Below are 22,937 nucleotides of genomic sequence, written 5' to 3'. Positions count from 1 at the left end.
TGGTGATCAATTAGAAGCTACTGATATTTTATATACAGCTGATGGGTCAGGAAAATCTAATGGCTTTATCCAGAAAAATAACAGAAAGGGAACAAGAAGGTGTCCACTTTAAGTGTCATACGCCATATAATTTTTTATATCTCCGACACAACTACAGCTATCCAGTTCACGCCCACTACTTAACTCCCCTATTACCACCTACCTACAGTAAATAAATATTTTCTAGTTAATAACTGCCAAGCGGTGAGACGACGTCTCTCCATTACAGGGAAACATCACTTCATCCAAAGGGATTTCCTCCCTTCCGGAAACACTCCCCTTCTTCAAAGTCTAATGAAGATCCGGTTTTTTTTTTTTTTTTTCTTTTAAATATCGCCCTCGTTTTCTTCTTAGCTCCTGTCAGTTTAACATCACGTCTCCCTCGTCTCTGTCTTAGCCATTTTTACGAGGATCACGCCACAAGAGAAGGGGGAAGCACTTCCCTCCGCGCACGCAAAGCTGTCAAGTGAAACGGAGGTCCGTCTTAAAAGTCGAAGACTCTCATGCAGTGTATTATAGGACGGCGATGATACGGTCTACCTACACGAATATATGCGCATAGAAAACGGGTCTACGTGTATCAATATACGCACATAGAAAATGGGGTTTGGAGTCTGGCAGGTTACTGATTAAAATTATTTTCTTTGGGGTACTGTCACCCTACGAAATTTTTTTGTGGCTTTAGCCAACGACTTTGGAATATAAGTTCATTTATTCGATACGAAATACAGAAAGTCAACGTTTTCTGCGTAAATGAATATAAGAAATGATCAGCTCATTATAATGCCAAGAAGTACAGTACATTTAATATACTTTCCAAGAAGTTAAGTACATTTAATACCCCTTTCAAGATGTACTTAATATCCTATTCAAGATGCATAGTACATTTAATATCTTCACATAGTAGCATCTGAATGTTATAATTTGACAAGAAAACATCTCCCATTCAATTTTTAAAAATAATGTCTTTTTACAACTAGAAAATTAATATTAAATAATTTTTTTTATAAAGTCTTACCATCAGTATATAAATTAATTTTTCTAATCTTCCTCTTCCCACTGGTATGTTACTCATTCGTAACTAACCGACGTTAGAGGTTACATAAGGTCTCCGGGTTTCCGTTGCATTATATTTCTTTCAAGACAATACCTAAAATAATTATGCCAAAAATAACACCTATTACTATATACTAAAACAGTCATGACGCATAAATGAAATTAATTTGTTAATTTATTTTTCTGTTGCCTTCTACTACTTCTTTCTAATGAACACCATATCCTTAGGAAGCTTGAATCTCAAGTCAATGGCCCCCCCTCTGAGCTTGTTCCATAAGAATATGGTTCGTCTTCTGATGATGATGATGATAATAATAATAATAATAATAATAATAATAATAATAATAATAATATGAGCAACAACCCAGCATTCATTATTAGGAGAATATTCATGAAAAAAAAAGTCCCATTGCTCTTAGGAGACTTGAGTCTCACGTCTGTGGCCCCTGTGAGCTTGTTCCACATGAAAAGGGTTCATAATAATAATAATAATAATAATAATAATAATAATAATAATAATAATAATAATAACAACCTAGCATTCACTATTTAGAGAATATTTATAAAAAAAAAAGTCTCACTGTTCATAAAGTCTCCTGAAAAATGAAAGTGTCTGGTCAGACCGAAAAAAACCCTGATTCGCGAAGAATCCAGATTACTGAGGATCGATCATTCCAGGCTTAATCACAGTCCCGGAGGAGGAAATGGAATCTGAACAATACGCATGGGATCATCTCCTTAAATACGGGATCAAGACAGGTCAGCGTTATACAAATATCGAATACCTAGGGCCGAGACGATATCATCATCCAACGTCAAATATGAAACATGAAACCTCATACTGCATTTGCTTTATCAAAGTAATGAATACGGGATGAGGATATTAATTCCTGGGTAAATATTTGAATTCAAGTTGGATTTAATTACCCCATGCAAGTAGCAAAAATGAGAGATGAAGGATACTGGTCCCTCATTAACTGAATAAGTAATTCGTTTCCGACAAAGGTACATTTTAGCCGTGGGGAAACATGACTATCGCTGTGTTTTTCGATAAGTTTAATACGAATCATATCAGTTATATTACCTCGTAAATTATCGTACAGGATTTATCTGTTCTCTTTAAAATAAGACCTACATTACTCGTAAGTTACAATGCAACACAAATGCGAATTACCATCATAAATCCACAGGGGCCACTGATGAACGACTTTCATACACAAATGGTAATTTGCAAATTGCACCTATAAAGCACACAGGCAAAAAAAAAAAAAAAAACAATTACATGCGATTCTAATATTTCTCTTCAGAGAACTGAACAGTCAACTGGGTGTAAATAAACACACAGCAGGCTCATTTACCTTTCTAGCTTTTATTTGGTTGTTAATTTATTTATGTTTTTGTTGTTACGTCTTGTAAATTATTTATGTTTAGTTTTTCTCTTTTTTTCCAGCACTCATTTTCTCACTTTAGGGCATCTAATTTTGTGGCAGCTTACTTTGAAAACTCAAGCCGGTTATTTTACCTCTTTGTATATGAATCTGCGGATATTAATATTATTTGTAAATCTGTGATTTACGAATAATAGCATTTTAAGTAACAAGTACTTTAAGTAGCAAGGAACAACAAAAATTACAAGAAAAGAAGCCAATGAAAGTGATAATCAAATGTAGCTCATAAAAAAGTCGACCACTTCATTGCAGATTCCGAAAGGTAAAATTGGCCCCATTAATATAAAAATAATTAGTGCCTCACAAAAAAAGTGCATATTTTTACTGCCTCACAAAAAAATATGCATATTTTTACTGCCTCACAAAAAACATGCATATTTTTACTGCCTCACATAAAACATGCATATTTTTACTTCCTCACAAAAAAATATGCATATTTTTACTGCATATGCATATTTTTACTGCCTCACTAAAAAATATGCATATTTTTATGCATATTTTTACTGCTCACAAAAAAATATATATGCATATTTTTACTGCCTCAAAAAATATGCATATTTTTACTGCCTCAAAAAATATTTTTACTGCATATGCATATTTTTTTCACAAAAAATATGCATATTTTTACTGCCTCACAAAAAATATGCATATTTTTACTGCTGCCTCACAAAAAATATGCATATTTTTACTTCACAAAAATATGCATATTTTTACTGCCTCAAAAAAATATGCATATTTTTACTTTTATTTTTACTGCCTCACAAAAAATATGCATATTTTAAAAAAATATGCATATTTTTACTCACAAAAATATGCATATTTTTACTGCCTCTAAAAAAATATGCATATTTTTGCCTCTAAAAAATATGCTGCCTCACAAAAATATGCATATTTTTACTGCCTCACAAAAAATATGCATATTTTTACTGCCTCACAAAAAATATGCATATTTTTACTGCCTCACAAAAATATGCATAAAAAAAATATGCATATTTTTACTGCCTCACAAAAATATGCATATTTTTCCTATGCATAAAAAAAATATGCATATTTTTACTGCCTCACAAAAAATATGCATATTTTTACTTCACTTTATGCATATTTTTACTGCCTCACAAAAAATGCATACGCATAAAAATATGCATTTTTTACTGCCTCACTGCCTCAAAAAAAATATGCATATTTTTACTGCCTCACAAAAAAATATTTTTACTTCCATATTTTTACTGCCTCACAAAAAATATGCATATTTTTACTGCCTCACAAAAAATATACATATTTTTACTGCATATCAAAAAAAATATATGCATATTTTTACAACAGACTCGACAGTCAAAGACACACAAACCATGAGAATTCGTCGGCATAGGAATTTGAACGGAAAATTACAAGAGAAGAAACCCCACCATCAAGTATTGATAGGGCTTCAGGAATAAAAGTCTTACTTCCACCGGCAAGTCCGGCGGTAAATGCAAGTTTCTCAGACCTCCTTAAAAGTCCGGCTCAAAAGTCCGGCTTATCCTTGTAAATCAAGGAAATGTCGGGGAAAGTCTGAAAGACCGGTAGGTCAGCCATCGACTTGCGGGACTCGATCTGTTGGCTAAGACACTGATGCTAGTTTTCCTTTTCTTTCGTTCAGCAATTCCTGAAACTGTTAGTTTGCTTTGCTTGACATTCAAATAAAGTGTAATGAAAATCCAGGTGAATACGTTTCTCTTATAATAAATAAATAAATATGTGAATGAATAATGAAAATCCAGGTTTATAAGTTTCTTACGATACATAAGTATATAAATATAATGAAAATCCAGGTTTATAAATTTCATTTATAATACATATATAAATATATAAAATAATGAAAAGCAAGGTTTGTTTGTTTCTCTTATAATAAGTAAATAAACATATAAATAATGAAAATCCACGTTTATTAGTTTCTCTTATAATAAATAAATATATAAATAAATAATGAAAATCCTGGTTTATACGTTTCTCTTATAATAAATATAACGAAAATACATGTTTATAAGTTTCATTTATAACACATAAATAAACAATGAAAACCCAGGTCTATAAGTTTCTCTTATAATAAATAAAATACATAAATAAATAAATGTATAAATAATGAAAATCCAGGTCTATACGTTTCTCTTATAATAAATAAATATATAAATAATGAAAATCCAGGTTTACAAGTTTCTTTTTTAACAAATAAATATACAAATAGATAAATATACGGACAAACGAACCATGATACCAACCACACTTCGCCGCTCTGAACAGATCTCGAACAATAAGACAACATCACACTCAAGACAAACCCCAGCACGGGGGACGTTAATTATTTCTGAGAAGGCGTAAGGTAATCACCAAACATTCCCCTTGTTAAACTAACAAACAAATAACATTTCGAAGACACACGAGCCATAAAAACGCCTCAATGGAAGTGACGATACTGGACCAACTATCTATAAGTCAACATTTGCCGATGTGCTTACGGCGTCCCACACGACCCGTATTTGCTTGTCTTTAACGTCGTTAATATTTTACTTATGATTGTGTGTTTTATAGCTAAAATCAACATCGTTAGTGGATTTATTTTAACACGTGAGTGGTGGTCACACTTTTTTTACTCTAGACTGTAAATATTGACCTAAGAGTCCTTTCATTTTCGTAAAAAATAAAATCACCTACAAGAGCGCATTGCTTGTTATGTTCTTAAAAAAAAAACCACCCGGCCAAGGCAGCCACACGACTCATATAAAATTCATAAATAAAAATTGACAATTTACCAACAACCACTTTTCAAATTCTGTCCACGAACACAATACAATAACAGATAGACGTTCTTCTTTAAGAAGAAGAAAAAAAAAGAGAGCTAAACTTAAAATTTCAGTAACATGGCCGTTCATTTTTTTTAACAAATTTCTCAAATTTAACAACATTTGGTTCTTCATAAAGCACCGATAAAGAAGGTCAGATGATATTATTATTATTACTATTATTATTATTATTATTATTATTATTATTATTATTATTATTATTATTATAAATTAAAGAAATCACGAAGTTGTCTTACAACAGTAGAATGCAGTGCGGGATTTTCTAAGCTAAACGAACACTTCCCTTGATGAAAATTAAAGCAGTTAGGTAGTTAGGTCTGAAAATATAATAGCGTTCATATGCTGTCTGTCTGTTAATACCATTCATATGCTGTCTGTCTCTCTGTCTGAAAATTTAATAGTATTCATATATTGTCTGTCTGTCTGAAAATTTAATAGCATTCATATATTGTCTGACTGTCTGAAAACTGAATACCAATCATAAGGTGTCTGTCTATCTGTCTAATTGAGAATGTAATCGCATTCATACGCTGTTTGTGTCTGTCTGCCTGTCTCACAAACAAACGCACACACCAGCACACGCAAAAGAGAAAACCGGATAAACTTGGCAGCAATATATTTGGCCTACACAAAGGGGGGGACAAACGGGACGGAATCTATTACGGTCATTCTTTCCTCTCGCTTTGTCGCCCGGCCAAAAAAAAAAAAAAATACAAAATGGAAAATAAAATGAATGAGCAGACTACCAATTATTCCGGATTTAACCGAATGAATTTCTATTGTTTATATCCGTGTAACTTGTGTTTTTTTTTTTTTTTTTAGGTTTTACTTTTTTCCCGTAAAATCCGGTTAAGCAACTTCAAAGACAACGAGAGAATGTAATTTTGCAAAAATGACAGTGGTTCACAGTATTATCTTCCGATGTAATTAAAAATTCCGACAGCCTACATGTTGGTGAACGCACAGACATGCGCACAAAGAACATTCTCTCTCATATGATACTCCACAGCATTACCTATCCAGCGTCACTAAAATTCCTACGCATTGCATATGAACAAACATGCTCAAATATGCACTCACAAAGCAAACTCGTTTGCTCTCTTTTTCTCTCACACACGCAAATATGCCCACAGACAAAATTACACTTACACATACATGCATACATACATACATATTATATATATACATATATATGTGTGTTTGTATATAAATATAATGCATATAAACACATTTATATAATATAAATATATATGTATCTTCTTCTTCTTTTTTCTTTTAACGTGCTTTTATTCCCATTTTTGTATGTATATGTTTGATTTGGCTTTGGGGTATGTGGTCTCGATCGGCTGCCCTGCCTATGTATATGTCATGTGTGTGTGTATACGTCATGTGTTTGTTTGTGTGTGAACGTGCTTATGTTTCAGAGAGCTAGTACCATCCTTTCGACACCCTAAAAAAAAAAAAAAAAAAAAAAAGTTGCACATGACGTATGAACGCTCCTCGAGTCTCCTGGTGACATTACGCCCTTCAATCACCGGCGTGGCCACCACCATACTATCGACGAGAAGGAGACTTACGACCCACCCGCCTTTCGAGACTGACACCCGACAGCATTTCTTATACCCGTGGAACGTGCCTTCCGCTGAAACCACTTGGAGGGAAATGCTCATGTGATAAACAAGAGGCAAAAGACAAACGACGCCTCGTGACGGGAAAAACAGCTGCAATCTACTTGCAGCAACTTTGGGGGGAGTCATTTTATTCAGCTGCAATAATACTACTGTACGTTCTGTAGCCCAGCTTTGAAAATTCACTCTTAAGAATATATGGGATTGTTTCTGTAAATAATGTAAATACTAACAAGAATCAAGTTCATTCTCAAAGTTTATCTTGGTGAAAATGATTCAATGTACGTAACCTTACTAAAATTTTATCAAATACCTGTATTAACTTACTTCTGTATAATTTAACAGACAATCATTCCCAAGAATATATATATTATTTCCTTGCTATAAAAGTACTAGATTAAGCCTCATGTCAAAATATTCAATAACCCAAAAACTCAAATTATATGAGTTGAATAAGAGCACTAATGACAACCAAGAAAAGTCTAAGTGCAACTGAAAAAAATTACACATCTTTACACAAATCAGTACATTTTAGCATACCAACCAACATAATACAAAAAATTACAGATTATCAAATTACCATAATCACCCTCCCACTACAACGCTTCCATGAAAAAATAATTGGTTAGCAACAAGAAAGATAAAGCATCAAATTACTCTTGACGGAATTACTTCTCATACTTAATGAGATTTTGGAATAGCGTCAATAATTAAAAGCTTTACGCCAACTGCTGCCGATCTCATGCACCGAGTAAGAGACAACGCACTGGAAAATATTCTTATTAACAATCTAAGCAATTCTTCCGTGCTCAGTATTGCACTTTTAACTGCATGTATGTGTATGTGAAAATTACGCACGTACATACACACACACAAACACACACATATATATACACGCATATATTATGCATATATTAACTGCATGTATGTGTATGAGAAAATTACACACGTACATACATACATACATACACACAAACACACACACATATATACACGCATATATTATGTATACACACATATTTAATGTATATATATAAACATATCACTGAATTTTTACATAAATTTCTTAATTCCATTCCACGAAGCCATACCTCCAAAAGAGCAAAAGGAGAGAGAGAGAGAGAGAGAGAGAGAGAGAGAGAGAGAGAGAGAGAGAGAGAGAGAGAGAGAGAGAGAGGATGCCAGTGATTAAACCGGCAAGAAAATCCAGCGCAGAGCGCAGGATATAAATCCACAAAAATAAACGAGCCTCCGCAAGCACGCAACAGGATATAATCTCCATTGCGCTATCCTCTCAGATATACCGTGACGTTAATGGCGATAACTACATGCAATGCAAATAAGCGAGATATCTTTTGCGCGAGGATAAATTCCGAATTCGTGCGTATCCGACGGCCCTCTGGCCCGACCAATCGAGACCAAACCCCATAAATAAAATTTTTTATTAAAAATGTGTTTACACTTAGCGCTGCAAACGAATAGGCCCAAGTTCTCGCTCGTGCGCGCGCGCGTACAAAAGCATACTCACACCCTAAATTACGTAGGTATGTTCGTATACTTATATACAAGCGATACTCTTTTCTAAAGATTTTTTTTTTCTAAACTTCAATATTAGTATTGATGCCAATAATAATATCATAACGATGACGAAAGGCGAGCAATCATGAATGAAGCGAACGGAGACATTCGCATCGTACCAAATTCTATCTGAAATATTGTCTGCGCGTTCCTATCTTTAATTGTTCCAATTAAACTCCGCGAATTTACAATGGACACTGTGACTTGCACTCCAGTATAACAGCCATTATCTAAAAGGGATTATCTTCTCATGCTCACGAGATAAACCTTTTACATTCCAAACGAGCACTTGATATGTATGCTAAATTCAGAATTAACCTCCATTCGCTACTGATGTTTCAGACCGAGGATTCAATACTTTCTAACTGAATTGAATTGAAAAGAATATAAAATTTAGGCCACCGTCCAAGGCAGTTTTCAGAGACAAACGAGCAGATGACACTGAAGAGTTCAAACGAATGAAACCCTACACAAATCAATACCCGGATCAATCGATCACGAGTTGTCCACAACGGGCTGGTTGCTTGTTTGTGTCTTTATATATATATATATATATATATATATATATATATATATATATATATATATATATATATATATATATATATATATATATATATACAGTTTAAGTGAAATACATACATACATACATAATACATACACACATACATATATATATACATAAACATATATGTATATATGTATGTAAATATATATATACATATATATATATTTACATACACAACGTATACATACATATACATACATGTTTATATACGTATATATGTATGTATGTAATTATGTATATATGTATGTACTTCACCTTAACCATTCTGGCTGGCATTTCAGACGTAAAGACGGGAAAGCAGTAATGACACAATAAAAAAAATTTCCCGATTTCGGGTCTTGACCGTAACATATACATAACAGTTAAACCACAAAGAATCTGAGTTTAAGTCTGAGGACTAAGGCTCCTAATAAAATCATATGCCTCAGTGAATTCTTTAACCCAGCCACTCATTACTGGTCATAGATCGGACCCAAAAAGAACAGGACAGTCAGTTAGTTGCTAAAAAACCCCCAGGATTTTTATGGACTCTGCAGTTTACATGCTCCCACCGGATGGAGATCGTTTAAAAAAAAACTCAAGAGCCCAGTGGCTCCTGAGGCCCTGACCTTCCTAGTCGCGTGGCTCTTACTGTGGTTTCTTATTAATTTTCAACAGAGGAGGCCACAAAAGAACCAAACGTCCGTGAGTATTACAAAGACTAGGAACTATTCAGGCCTGTGGCTCCTGAAACCGTGATCTTTTCTAGTCTAGTGGCTACTAAAAACCTCTGGCTCCTCAATACTGGGAACCCTTAAAACCCAAAAGGCCGAGTGACTACCCTAACTCCTACGGTAATATGGAGCCACCCTAAAAACCACTCTATGGAGTGCCGTGGCTCATGGAGCCCTGGTCTCGTCTAGATTTTCCTAACTCCAAGAACCCTGTGGCTCATCATTACTGGGAATGGAGGATTATGCAAGAGATCACAAAAAAAAAAAAAAAAAACAATCCTCTGCAATCCTCCAAAAGATCCGAAATCTCCCTCCGAGAATCTCTGATCCCAAAATGACATCAAGAGATTGCCATCTTTATTTTCCATTTTTTCCCGGAAACTCGCGCAAGGCCTCTGCCCCGTGATTGAATTCGAGGAGGAGGAGGAGGAGGAGGAGGAGGGCGCTACACGACCGGAGATCAAATCTTCGTTACGACGCGCGACGCGGAGAAATGTACTTGAAGAGGAAATCGAGAATGGAAGGCGGAGAAACAAATTGGGGACAAGTGGCTCAGGGAAACCATGTACGTGACGCAAAATATTTATAGCCCTGTATATCAGCAGAGAATAAAACCAGTGATTACAGATCAGATATATATATATATATATATATATATATATATATATATATATATATATATATATATATATATATATATATATATATGTGCTATGTATGTGTGTTTGTGTGTGTGTATGTGTGTTTGTGTGTGTGTGTGCGTGTGGTTGTACAATACAATACCCCTTCCATTTTCCTCATTGCAAGGAATGGCTTCACAAGGGGCATTATAATATATATATATATATATATATATATATATATATATATATATATATATATATATATATATATTTGTATATTATACATATACAGAATATATATAATTATATATATGTATATATATAGCAGATTAAACAGTAATACAATATCAACATCAGTTTCTATAAATGGCGAGAGCGAAAAAAAATTATCTAGTGCTAACTCGCACAGTAATTAATTACCATGCCCCGAAAAAATCTACAGCCTCGACCTAACAAATAGGTTCCAATTTTAATAACCGAATAAAAATCCTGTTTCAAAGCAATGGTAATACTCTTAATTCCTTTTGCCTGCAACAGAACAGATTAAAATGAAATATATATATATATATTACATTATTCGGTACTAATAAATTATTTTATTTGCTCATGCAGATTAACCCTCCAGTATAAATTAATGACTATCCTCTGCCCAATCAGAAATATTTCTGATAATATTTACACGCTCCAGTGCATACACTTCATGCTTTAGTTCATATCTCCAAATGTAATTAAGTGCGTGCGTACAGAATTAATAAGTATTTATATATTTCCGTATGACTCAGCACTTTAATTTAATATACATTATTCAGCGCTTTAAATTACTATACATTTCTTTCTATCAGTATTCATTTACGTTTTACAAGTTACAGTATGAGAACTCCAGTCTAATTAAGTGCATGCATACAGTAAATAAGTATTCATATATTTCCGTACGATTCAGCACTTTAAATTACTGTACATTTCTTTCCATCAGTATTCAATTACATTTTACAAGTTGCCGTATGAGAACTCCAATGTAATTAATTGCATGCATACTGTAAATAAGTATTTATACATTTCCGTATGATTCAGCACTTTAAATTACTGTACATTTCTTTCCATCAGTATTCAATTACATTTTACAAGTTGCCGTATGAGAACTCAATGTAATTAATTGCATACATACAGTAAATAAGTATTCATATATTTCCGTATGATTCAGCACTTTAAATTACTGTACATTTCTTTCCATCAGTATTCAATTACATTTTACAAGTTGCCGTATGAGAACTCCAATGTAATTAATTGCATGCATACTGTAAATAAGTATTTATACATTTCCGTATGATTCAGCACTTTAAATTACTGTACATTTCTTTCCATCAGTATTCAATTACATTTTACAAGTTGCCGTATGAGAACTCCAATGTAATTAATTGCATACATACAGTAAATAAGTATTTATACATTTCCGTATGATTCAGCACTTTAAATTACTGTACATTTCTTTCCATCAGTATTCAATTACATTTTACAAGTTGCCGTATGAGAACTCCAATGTAATTAATTGCATACATACAGTAAATAAGTATTTATACATTTCCGTATGATTCAGCACTTTAAATTACTGTACATTTCTTTCCATCAGTATTCAATTACATTTTACAAGTTGCCGTAGGAGAAGAGAATTCCAATGTAATTAAGCACATGCATACAGTAAATAAATAGCTATATAATCCGTATGATTCGGCACTTTAAATTACTATACATTTCTTTCCATCAGTATGAGAACGAAGCCTACTTCATAAATACAAATCTAGCCAAGTGGTGATTCTGACCATACCTTAATTCATATGCGCAAACAAGGGCATAACTAAATGATTCCGACCAAAAATGATTTCACATTTTCGTGGTTTATGACGGAACAATCTTTATCTAATATTTACAAGCATGCGGGCATTTGATTCACTCTATGTCTTACGTCATATACAGTTTTTATATGCACGAATACACACCATCATACAAATCTGACTTCATCTTTCACATAAAATAAAAAAAACCTTTGCCAATGAATCAGTCTTGCTATCGGCATACTGAGTTACTCGCTTGTTGTGTCACAAAAAATGTTGGCCTCAAAGAGGCTGACGAAACCTTATATGTAATGCAATGTTCTAATACTTCTGCTCTTACGAACGACAGGTGTGTATGTATGTATGTATGTATGTATGTATGTATGTATGTATGTATGTATGTATGTATGTATGTATGAACGGTACTCAAGGCACAACCACAGGCAATAAGGCCAAAAAAGGCATTCAGAAATACACTGACATTCGATAAATATGAGATAAACCTTCAGTATTGTCAAGTTCAAAAGACAGTAAGAACCTTGAGGAAAAAATAAAGCAAATTGATCAATTAAACGAGACCCAAATTCTCATGTAAATAAGACCAAATTTAAATATAAAATCCTGAATTTTAATATAAAGAAAAATCTTCAGGTGTTGCTGCAGACTATTTCCAGGAAGAAAACAGCAGCCAACCTTCCTCTTAACATTCGGAAAGCAATCAAAAACTTAGCCCAGTCTTATGGGGCGCGCCCTGTTTCCGCTTGGAATGAATGAATTGTTCTTGTTTATTTGCCTTATATGGCCCTCTTTGCTATTTCTAAGAAGTGTGAACAAAATAATAATAATAATAATAATAATAATAATAATAATAATAATAATAATAATAAAATAAAATGAAATAATAATAATAATAATAATAATAATAATAATAATAATAATAATAATAATAATAATAATAATAATAAACGTTTTTAATTTGATAGATATTTTTCACGGATCCTGGTACTCACAATAACTCATGCTCCCTAAAGCAAAGCTATGCGTTTCCTCTACTTATGCTTTTTTTGTTGCCTTTAAATATCAAATTATTCTTTACAGGAAACAAACACACACACACACACACAAACACGCACGCAGATATTCAGATGTTGCTCTCCATGAAACTGTTAAAGACTCCCACCGCTCTCTCGGCATTTTCTCTGGGAGGAAGAAAATACATCATCACCTTCGCACGCACTCAACGGGTTCCCAATATTCCTCCCATTCCCGCACACAAAAGTTGGTGTCCCGAATTCTCCGTCGCCGACAGGTTCTCGGAACTTGAACTCTTCGTGTCCTGAAAAAGTTTGCTTTCAAAGGCTTGCCATGCTCTCTCTCTCTCTCTCTCTCTCTCTCTCTCTCTCTCTCTCTCTCTCTCTCTCTCTCTCTTCGTCTTTTAGCAGGTGTGTAAAAATGCATAATTCAAATACACACATGTATTTATACATATGTATATAAAAATATATACACAATTATTATATATTTACATATATAAGTATGTGTAATATTTATATATGTATATATATTGTATACGTTTAAATATATATTGTTTTAACAGATATTAGAAACAGCAAGTCCTCACCTCAGGGATTTTAATTACTGTTCCGAAAGCGGGACCAAAGCACCTTCGTTCTATTTACTTAAATGAGAGGCGGTACTGAAATAGGCTACCCGGGAATGGACGACGGTTAATGTAAATGCAGAGTTCATTACCCTTTGATGCGCATTACACAAACACAAATATATATATATATATATATATATATATATATATATATATATATATATATATATATATATATATATATATATATACATATATATATATATATATATATATATATATATATATATATATATATATATATATATATATATATATATATATATATACATACAACATCTATGTGAGTTTAGGAGTCAGACAATCCAATGACAATGATAATAATCGATGAAGCTAAAGAGGAAAGTCAGCTAAAAGAGCCTCTCTTGCATCGATCGGAAAACACAGATCCGTTTCAACAACCAAAAAATTGCAGGAGATGATCCGTGACTACCCTACTCATAAGTTAAGTTGAGTATATCTTAGTTTAACCAGACCACTGAGGAGCTGATTAACAGCTCTCCCAGAGAGGGCTGGCCCGAAGGATTACATTTATTTGACGTGGCTAAGAACCAACACCTGCAAAACACTGCGTAACTACCCTATTCTATCACCTGTATTGAATTGAACAGAATACAGAATTTAGGCCAAAGGCCAAGCACTGGGACCAATGAGGTCATTCAGCGCTGAAACGGAAACTGACAGTAAAAGGTTACAAAGGTGTAACAGGAGGAAAACTCCGCAGTTGCACTATGAATCAACTGTTATGAGAGGGTGAAAAGTAAGATGGAAGAAAGTGACTGTGAAAGGAGGTACAGTAAAGGGAACGAAAGGGGTTGCAGCTAGGGGACGAGGGCACGCTGCAAAGAACCTTAAATAGTGCCTACAGTGCCCCACACGAGATGCACTGACGGCACTATCCCCATACAGGGTTAATCACCTGTTAAACACTACCAAGATCTAATTTTAAACATTTACTACCATTATTATCCGAAAGCTGACGGAGCGAGAAACAAATTCTCATAAGAAAGAGCTCATTCATGATTTAGATACACTTCTACCAAAACAGGGAATCCCTACTGTCTTTGCAAGCATCAGGAACTCCGAATGACCTTGGATCAAAGCCAAACGTGATCTTGAAACGTCATGGAAGAACAAGACCAACACATGAACAAATGGACGGACGGAAGTAGGATAAAAGATCGCTCTGGATTGCTAGGAATAAAATATTCAAAATTTAAACAATAACTCAAGAAAAGCAATAAGGAATCAAAAAAATTACGGACTGAAAAGTCTATATCTATAGTTACCACAAACATACATACATGCGCACACATATATAGGGGAGACCGGGGCTAGTTGTAACAATTTTACAATTTTTGCCTCTAATTCAATATCTAATGAAGGAAACTTAATCAAATTTATGCTGTGAAAAGTTTATTGTATGTGCTATCATAATCATGTAACAAAAAGGTTATATACTTTTTCAATTCTGGAATATAATACAAAATTGCAGAAAAACTTTTTGTATACAACTTGCCCCCATATGCAGGGCAAGTTGTTTACAGACCATGGGGTATGTTGTTACAAAATATAAAAAGATTCATATCCTTAAAAAACAAATGAAATCAGTTAACACTTCATTTTACAGAGGTCACATACATAATGAACACTTTCATTTGTGCAACTTTCATGGGCCCAATCTTTGCATTTGATGCATTGCACCCATTGCTCCCTGAGGCTGAATTTGACCATTCACCACCACATGCAAGACACCAATAATCTTCAATGTTCTTTCTGTTCTTATTTCCACCAGACTTCAGAAACCCTTTGTTGTTCAGATTCCTTTTACAGGTTTTACTCTTGAGCCTTTTTTCCTTGTGAATCCTCATTGTGCTTCTGTAGTTTCATCTTCTCAGGCGTGTCTGTTAGTATTGCTGTGTGGCGTTTTCTTTTGTTGCATCTTTGAGCCTTTCTTGGGCTAGCCTTTTTGAATGGTCGCAGCTCCTCTGGAGTTTTGATTTCTCCTATAGGTCTTTGTTCTGTCTTTATAGAAGGAGGTGATTGGAATTTGTAAGGTCTATCTAAACCATCCTTGCTTGTGCTTGCAACAGGGTTTGGAATCATATTCTCGAGGCTTGTTTTGTTATGGGGAGCTGGATGGTCCTGAGGAGGTTCACAGGTAGGAATCATGTAGCCTATGCAAACTTTAGTAGGTTGTAATGGGCTTTCATTATTTGCTTTGGTTTCATTACCCAGTTCTGTGGCTTCTACAACTACAGGTATATCCTGTGGATTTTCTTCTGGACGATCAGTAACATCAGCAGGAAGAAATTCATCGTCCCCAAAGACATCCTGATTGTAGGGAAAAATACCTGTCACCTTGAACCCTTTTTGTATGTTGTCCATTGTTGTGGCCTTAGGCAATGCACTGGCAACAATTCCTGGCAAATCATATATGGTCATTGTCTTCCCAGGATGATTTTTCAGCCAGCTGTCACATGATTCATTAAAGTACTTTTAAAGGGCCCATAAACACTTACATCCAAAGGTTGAAGCCTGTGTGAACAGTGAGGTGGGAAAGTAACAAGGACAACTCCATTGTCCCTGCAGTAGTCTATCAGCTCTAAACTTACATGGGAGTCATGATTGTCCAGAAGGATTAGAACAGGTTTGTCTTTTGTGCACCTTGTCACTGACACAAAATGTTTCATAAAGATTATGAAGTTTTCCCCAGTCATCCATCCAGATTGGTGTGCTGCTCCAATGCATCCAGGAGGTCCATCCCTGATAAAATGATCCCTGAAATTAACTCGAGGAACACAAACATTGGTGGAACTGTGTTACCACTAGCACTGATCGCAGTAACTAGTGTCACAAGAGCTCCTCTCTCTCCAGATGTCATCGCTCCTACTTGCTTGGCTCCTTTACCAGCAACAATGCGAGTTGGTTTCTGCACTGTGGTTATGCCTGTCTCATCTATATTATAGATATCATGACACTGAAATTTATGTCTTTGCAAACTTCACCAAGCTTATTGAAAAAGAGTCCAACATTGTGTCTATTGAAGCTTGTGGCCCTGCTAAGACTTGTTGCCTCTGGTGTTCTCAGTGAGAGAGTAGGGTTCCTTTTCATGAAACAAGAAAACCAGTCTGGTCCATCTGTGTTCTAGTCCAATTTGTTGGTACTTTGATTATGTTACTAACTGCAAATTCATATGCAAATGCCCGTACTTCTTTAGGTGTCAACCCATAATAAATTTTTTGAAGCCTTTAATATGTACTCAACCAGTAACTTCTCATGAGTAGGACTAAATATCAGTCTTGGTTGTTTGTATCCAGCAGAAATAGGGCTAGCCCTAGCACCTTTGTTGTTTTTGCAGTATCGATGTAAGGTCATAAAACTGATCTGAAATGAAAAAGAAGGTGTGATTAGTGTCAATTTCATTCAATCAAATATATATATATATATATATATATATATATATATATATATATATATATATATATATATATATATATATATATATATATATCAACCATCCATATAATGAAAAATACAAGCGAAATCAAGTAATCTAGACCTACCTGGTAATCTTTAGCCACTCTTCGTAAACTCTCTTTATGACAAATGACACGCTCGGCTGCCAACTCCAAAATTGCTGTGTTACACCTATCAGCTCTATCTGTCTTTCTTTTGTAGGTCCTAACCATGTTTGATAATCCTGAAATATGAAATAGATAATTAGATAAATAAATAAAAATGTCTTCCGTATGGGGCAAGTTGTTACAACTATATATCATACAGGGCAAGTTGTTACTGATTGTAACAACTAGCCCCGAGCGAATTATTTTCCTTCTCCTCATAAATTTTGGTATTCATTTGAATTATGGGAAAATGAAGTCTCATCACATATGAGGCGTAAAGACAGCTATTTCAAAAAATCATATTATTTTGCATGAACATAAGTTTCATTAAGCTCTATGAAAATAATAAGAAAGGTCGGAATACTTACTCAGGGTATGCAAAAACAGTTTTTTGCTTGTAGTTTGGCAGACGGGTGATCAGCTTGTTTTGTACTCGGCGAGGATAAGGCTGATACTGACGCCTAACTGTCTCAAGAACCTCGGCGCCAACTGTTGCCATATGATGAAGATATTGGGAGTGTATCAACCTACCCCTGTATGCAACTAGCCCCGGTCTCCCCTATGTATACATATGTATATACATATATATATTTATTTATATATTTACATATATAAATATATATATATACACATATACATATATATAAATATACATATATATATATATATATATATATATATATATATATATATATATATATATATATATATATATATATATATATATATATATATATATATATATATATATATATATATATATATATATATATATATATATATATATATATATATATACACGCGCATCCACTTCCTTCGTGTATTCCACACGATGCTGACGAAAACAAAGAACGTAGCGAACATTATCTGTCTCTATCTCTGTCCAAAAACACACACCACACACACACACACACGCACACACACACACACACAGAGTACACTAAAACACACAAAGCCGGTGAGCGCCAGAATGGCAAACTTCTCAAATTTACAAAGAAAAGTTGCTAAGTTACAGGGAAAGTTGCAATCTGCTTAGAGTTCACTACTAAAGAATCCCTAAGAAGAAACTGAGATTCCCAGCGTTGTTGTCTGCATTTGTCAAGGTTTCTCGGGCAAAGGGAAAAATTTAGTACGAGGATTCCCGAGCGATGCTTCTTCGCCAAAGGGGAAAAAAAAATTCCAGCTGGAGAATTCCTGTGAGTTTTCACGAGCTTGTTGTTTTCTTCGTTTCATTCTTGATGAAGTGGTCTTTCGCTTTTATTTTTTTCGGTTTTCTTTAATGCTTAACCAGATTATTTTTTTATGGACTTTCTTTTTTTTTTTTTAATTCTTGAACAGATCATTTCTTTTTATCAAGTTTATTCTTGCACCTTTAGTAATTTTCGATTTTATTTTCAGTCTTGTCGAAATTTTTATGATATACTATTACAGAATTCACTCAAGTATTGGTATAGGTTACATGCTTATTTTTTATAAATATTTTTCTTTTTTTTTTTTACTCTGAAGAATCGCATCTCTTGGTTTTGCTATGTCCCCCACTTATAGCTTCTTTCGTTACACTTATTTTCTTTTCTCGTTGATTCAAATGCTTTATCATCGCTATGGATTGCAATAAAGATATTCCAAGGAAACTGTATTTGAAATAGATTTGAAACATACTCTACTGTATATTTTACGTATATTCGAAATATGCTTTCTCCGTCAATTCTGATGAATCCCATTTTTCCTTTCGTTGATTTTAACAATTTATCATCGGCTATGAATTGTAAGGAAAAAAATTCCATGGAAACTGTAACTGAAATACATTTGAAATATACTCTCCTGTATATTTTACGTATATTCGAAATATACTTCTTTCGTCAATTTTGATGCACCCATCTTTCCTCTCGTTAATTTTAATAATTCATCATCGGCTACGAATTGTAAGGATAAATTCCACGGAAACTGTACTTGCAATACATTTTACAAATACTCTATAAAAAATCATTAGGGCCTATTATGTTTTTACTATGACAAGATCTCGGGTAAGGTGACAGATTACTCAAGCCAATATTGTGAAATATATATTGTTAACTGAAAGTTAACAATATATATTGGGTCAGAAGTGAATGTCTATAATATGAGGCTTAACTTAAAGATAGAGTAAAACCGTCACGTAAGTGAGTGAGACGGATTTTTCAAATATTATGATTGATGATGATGATGATGATGATGATGATGATGATGATGATTGATTGATGATGATTGATGATGATGATGATGATGATTTAAAAGCTTCCTAAAAATATAATGCCCATGAGTTACGCGAAACCCAAGGAACAGGGGTATACATACCGATAACAAAAAAATATCAAAAGCAGCTTGATTATGATCTATTTGACTAGAAAAATAAAAAAAAATATAACACTTAAATGCATCAAAAGATACAAGAAGAAAGAACATGGACTCTGCCCTATGAGTTTGCAGTGATGTATTTCCGGTGATAAAACAATCACACTAAAAACAGAAACTGTATTATCCGGCCTAATATTCAACAGTGTTCGGGGTTTAATGCAGAAAATCAGAAGACAAAGACAGCCTCAATGATAGTAAGGCGTGTGAGCGCATATTCCGTGGAGGGACTGATTTTTCTCAAGTGGCTCACATTAATTCAAGTATACAGCCTCTCTCTCTCTCTCTCTCTCTCTCTCTCTCTCTCTCTCTCTCTCTCTCTCTCTCTCTCTCTCTCTCTCTCTCTCTCTCTCTCAGTATTAATTCCAGAGGACGATGTTAATTCCAGTGGAAAATACGTCCACAAATTTTCCTTCTTTATTTTTCCCTCTTTCCTGATACATACAAATACAAACCATAATTTTTTTCAATCTAATAGACACATCTGTATGTTGCATAACTAACATGCCTAAAAAAAACCAACAAAATATACAGAACCTGCACATATGCCTATCTTAAATCATTACATAAAAGAAACCATGTCGGAATATACAACATCGTATATTGTACTTGGAATAACCTGTGGTTTGATTTTTTCTACGCCTAAACATCCTTTAGAAAATGGCAATTGGACCAGCTTGCAAGCGAAGATGGATTGAGACTCAAATAAGGTGCCAAAGAGAGGGAGAGTGAGGGCACTGCTAACAATAAGAGAGAGAGAGAGAGAGAGAGAGAGAGAGAGAGAGAACACAAACCTTAATGAAATCTTAAAAATATTTTGTATACATTTATATATATATATATATATATATATATATATATATATATATATATATATATATATATATATATATATATAAAATATGTTTGCATATCTTTTTTTATATATATATATATATATATATATATATATATATATATATATATATATATATATATATATATATATATATATATATATATAGATGAGAGAGAGAGAGAGAGAGAGAGAGAGAGAGAGAGAGAGAGAGAGAGAGAGAGAGAGAGAGAGAGAGAGAGAGACTGCAATAATCCATTCCAAATACGAAAAATGAACGCATCGAAAAGAAACAGGAGTCTTCATCGATGCCACCATGACAATACACATGACTATTACCATCCATACCGGCCGGGAAATCCAGTTATCTCTCTGCAATATTAAGCGTACGCATTACTTATGCAAGTCCTAATAAGTTATATCCACAAGGGATTAAACAGAAAGCCTTGGACTCTAATGCCATTAATGCATCTGGACCACTTCGTTGGATTTGTGTTCCTCTCCATCAAATCATGAGGGTGAAAGGGGGGGGGGGGGGTTGCGCATTACAGCGGACGAAGGCTGCGTTCATGGATAGGGCCTTTAATGTAGGTTCAAAGTCAAGGTTCAGATTCCTTGATCATCAACATCATCATCATCATCTTCATTATTATTATTATTATTATTATTATTATTATTATTAATTAGTACTGCAAATCAATTCTAGAACAACAGTTGTAAGTGAAGGTACAGATTTCTTTATCATCTTCATTATTATTATTATTATTATTATTATTATTATTATTATTATTATTATTATTATTATTATTATTATCACTACAAACCAGTTCTACAACAACACTTACAGAACTGATTGGCAGAAGTCATTAATAATAATAATAATAATAATAATAATAATAATAATAATAATAATAATAATAATAATAATACTGAAAGGATCTGAACTTTGACGTTCTCCCCTGATACAACTAGTCTTTTTGTTTTTTTAGTTGACAGTAAATATCCACAGCCGATATTCCTGCAACCAATGGTGAATACTGAACATGAGAGTCCGCCATTCACGATCAGCTTCAATGGTATCATTTACCGTTAGCTCAAAAAAAAAAAAAAACTATAATCACACAGTTTCCGCGTTCCCTAAATCCTGTAATCTCATACTGTCGTGAAATGGGTTTACTACTGCTGACTTTGACTTTACACTTTCTTTCCCCTATTTTTCCTACCCTTTTCTTACCCACTTTCTTTCATTTTTCTTTCTCCGATCTTTTCCATTTTGCTTCCCCAGTCGTGTTGCAATTTCTTTCTCAAACATTTTTTTTATTTTTAATTCCCTCTTTTTTTGCATTTGTTCTAACCCTATCCATTGTCGTTGTACTCCATTCTATTCACTTTTCTTCCACTATCATTCTTCATTTACCCTTCTCTTCCTTTTTTCCCCTTACTCATTTCCATCCTCCATTCTGACATGGGCTAGCAAATGATCCGTTCCTTATACCATTTTCTTTACAAATCTTTCATCTGTAATTCTAATCCACTGCCGCAAAACACCTTACTCATACGGCTGTTGCAAGTCCAGTAATGCTCTATTTTTTTTTTTTTTTTTTTCAAAAATTAAAAACAAAACACCTTGCTCATACGGCCTGTTGCAAGTCCAGTAATGCTCGCTCTATTTTTTAAAAAATGACAAACAAAACACCTTACTCATACGGCCTGTTGCAAGTCCAGTAATGATCTATTTTTTTTTTCAAAAATTAAAAACAAAACACCTTGCTCATACGGCCTGTTGCAAGTACAGTAATGCTCGCTCTATTTTTTCAAAAATGACAAACAATACCAAGCGAATTTTCCGCCGACTGACAACACTAAACTAGCTTCTAATGAGGAACAATTTTTGCAAATCCTGTTAATAATCTGCAAGTAATCCTGCACAGATCCAATTACATGCAAATAGGGGAACCAATTACATGCAAATAGGGGAACCTCTCAGTTCTATATTACGCTGAAACCTTTTCTTACCAAATCTGGTAAAAGCCTGCCATTCAACGAAGTCTCAGTTCAATGGGAATAATCAATTCAGAGTCATGTCCTGCACTAATATGA

General features: G+C 33.8%; 1 long non-coding RNA gene across 1 annotated transcript; it reads right to left on the bottom strand.

Annotated features, from left to right (window-relative positions):
- Nucleotides 1-17,240: 17,240 nt before the first annotated feature.
- LOC136846979 (uncharacterized) lies at nucleotides 17,241-18,166 on the bottom strand. The gene is made up of 3 exons (XR_010855564.1): nucleotides 17,980-18,166; nucleotides 17,552-17,688; nucleotides 17,241-17,372 (listed from the first exon to the last, which is right to left on the bottom strand). It is a non-coding gene; the product is annotated as an uncharacterized lncRNA (long non-coding RNA).
- Between the last annotated feature and the right edge of the window lie 4,771 nt (nucleotides 18,167-22,937).

This window comes from Macrobrachium rosenbergii, chromosome 16 (assembly GCF_040412425.1).
Source record: "Macrobrachium rosenbergii isolate ZJJX-2024 chromosome 16, ASM4041242v1, whole genome shotgun sequence".
Lineage (NCBI taxonomy): Eukaryota > Metazoa > Arthropoda > Malacostraca > Decapoda > Palaemonidae > Macrobrachium > Macrobrachium rosenbergii.
Note: the sequence above shows the minus strand (reverse complement) of the source record. Positions and strands in the feature narration are given on the sequence as shown.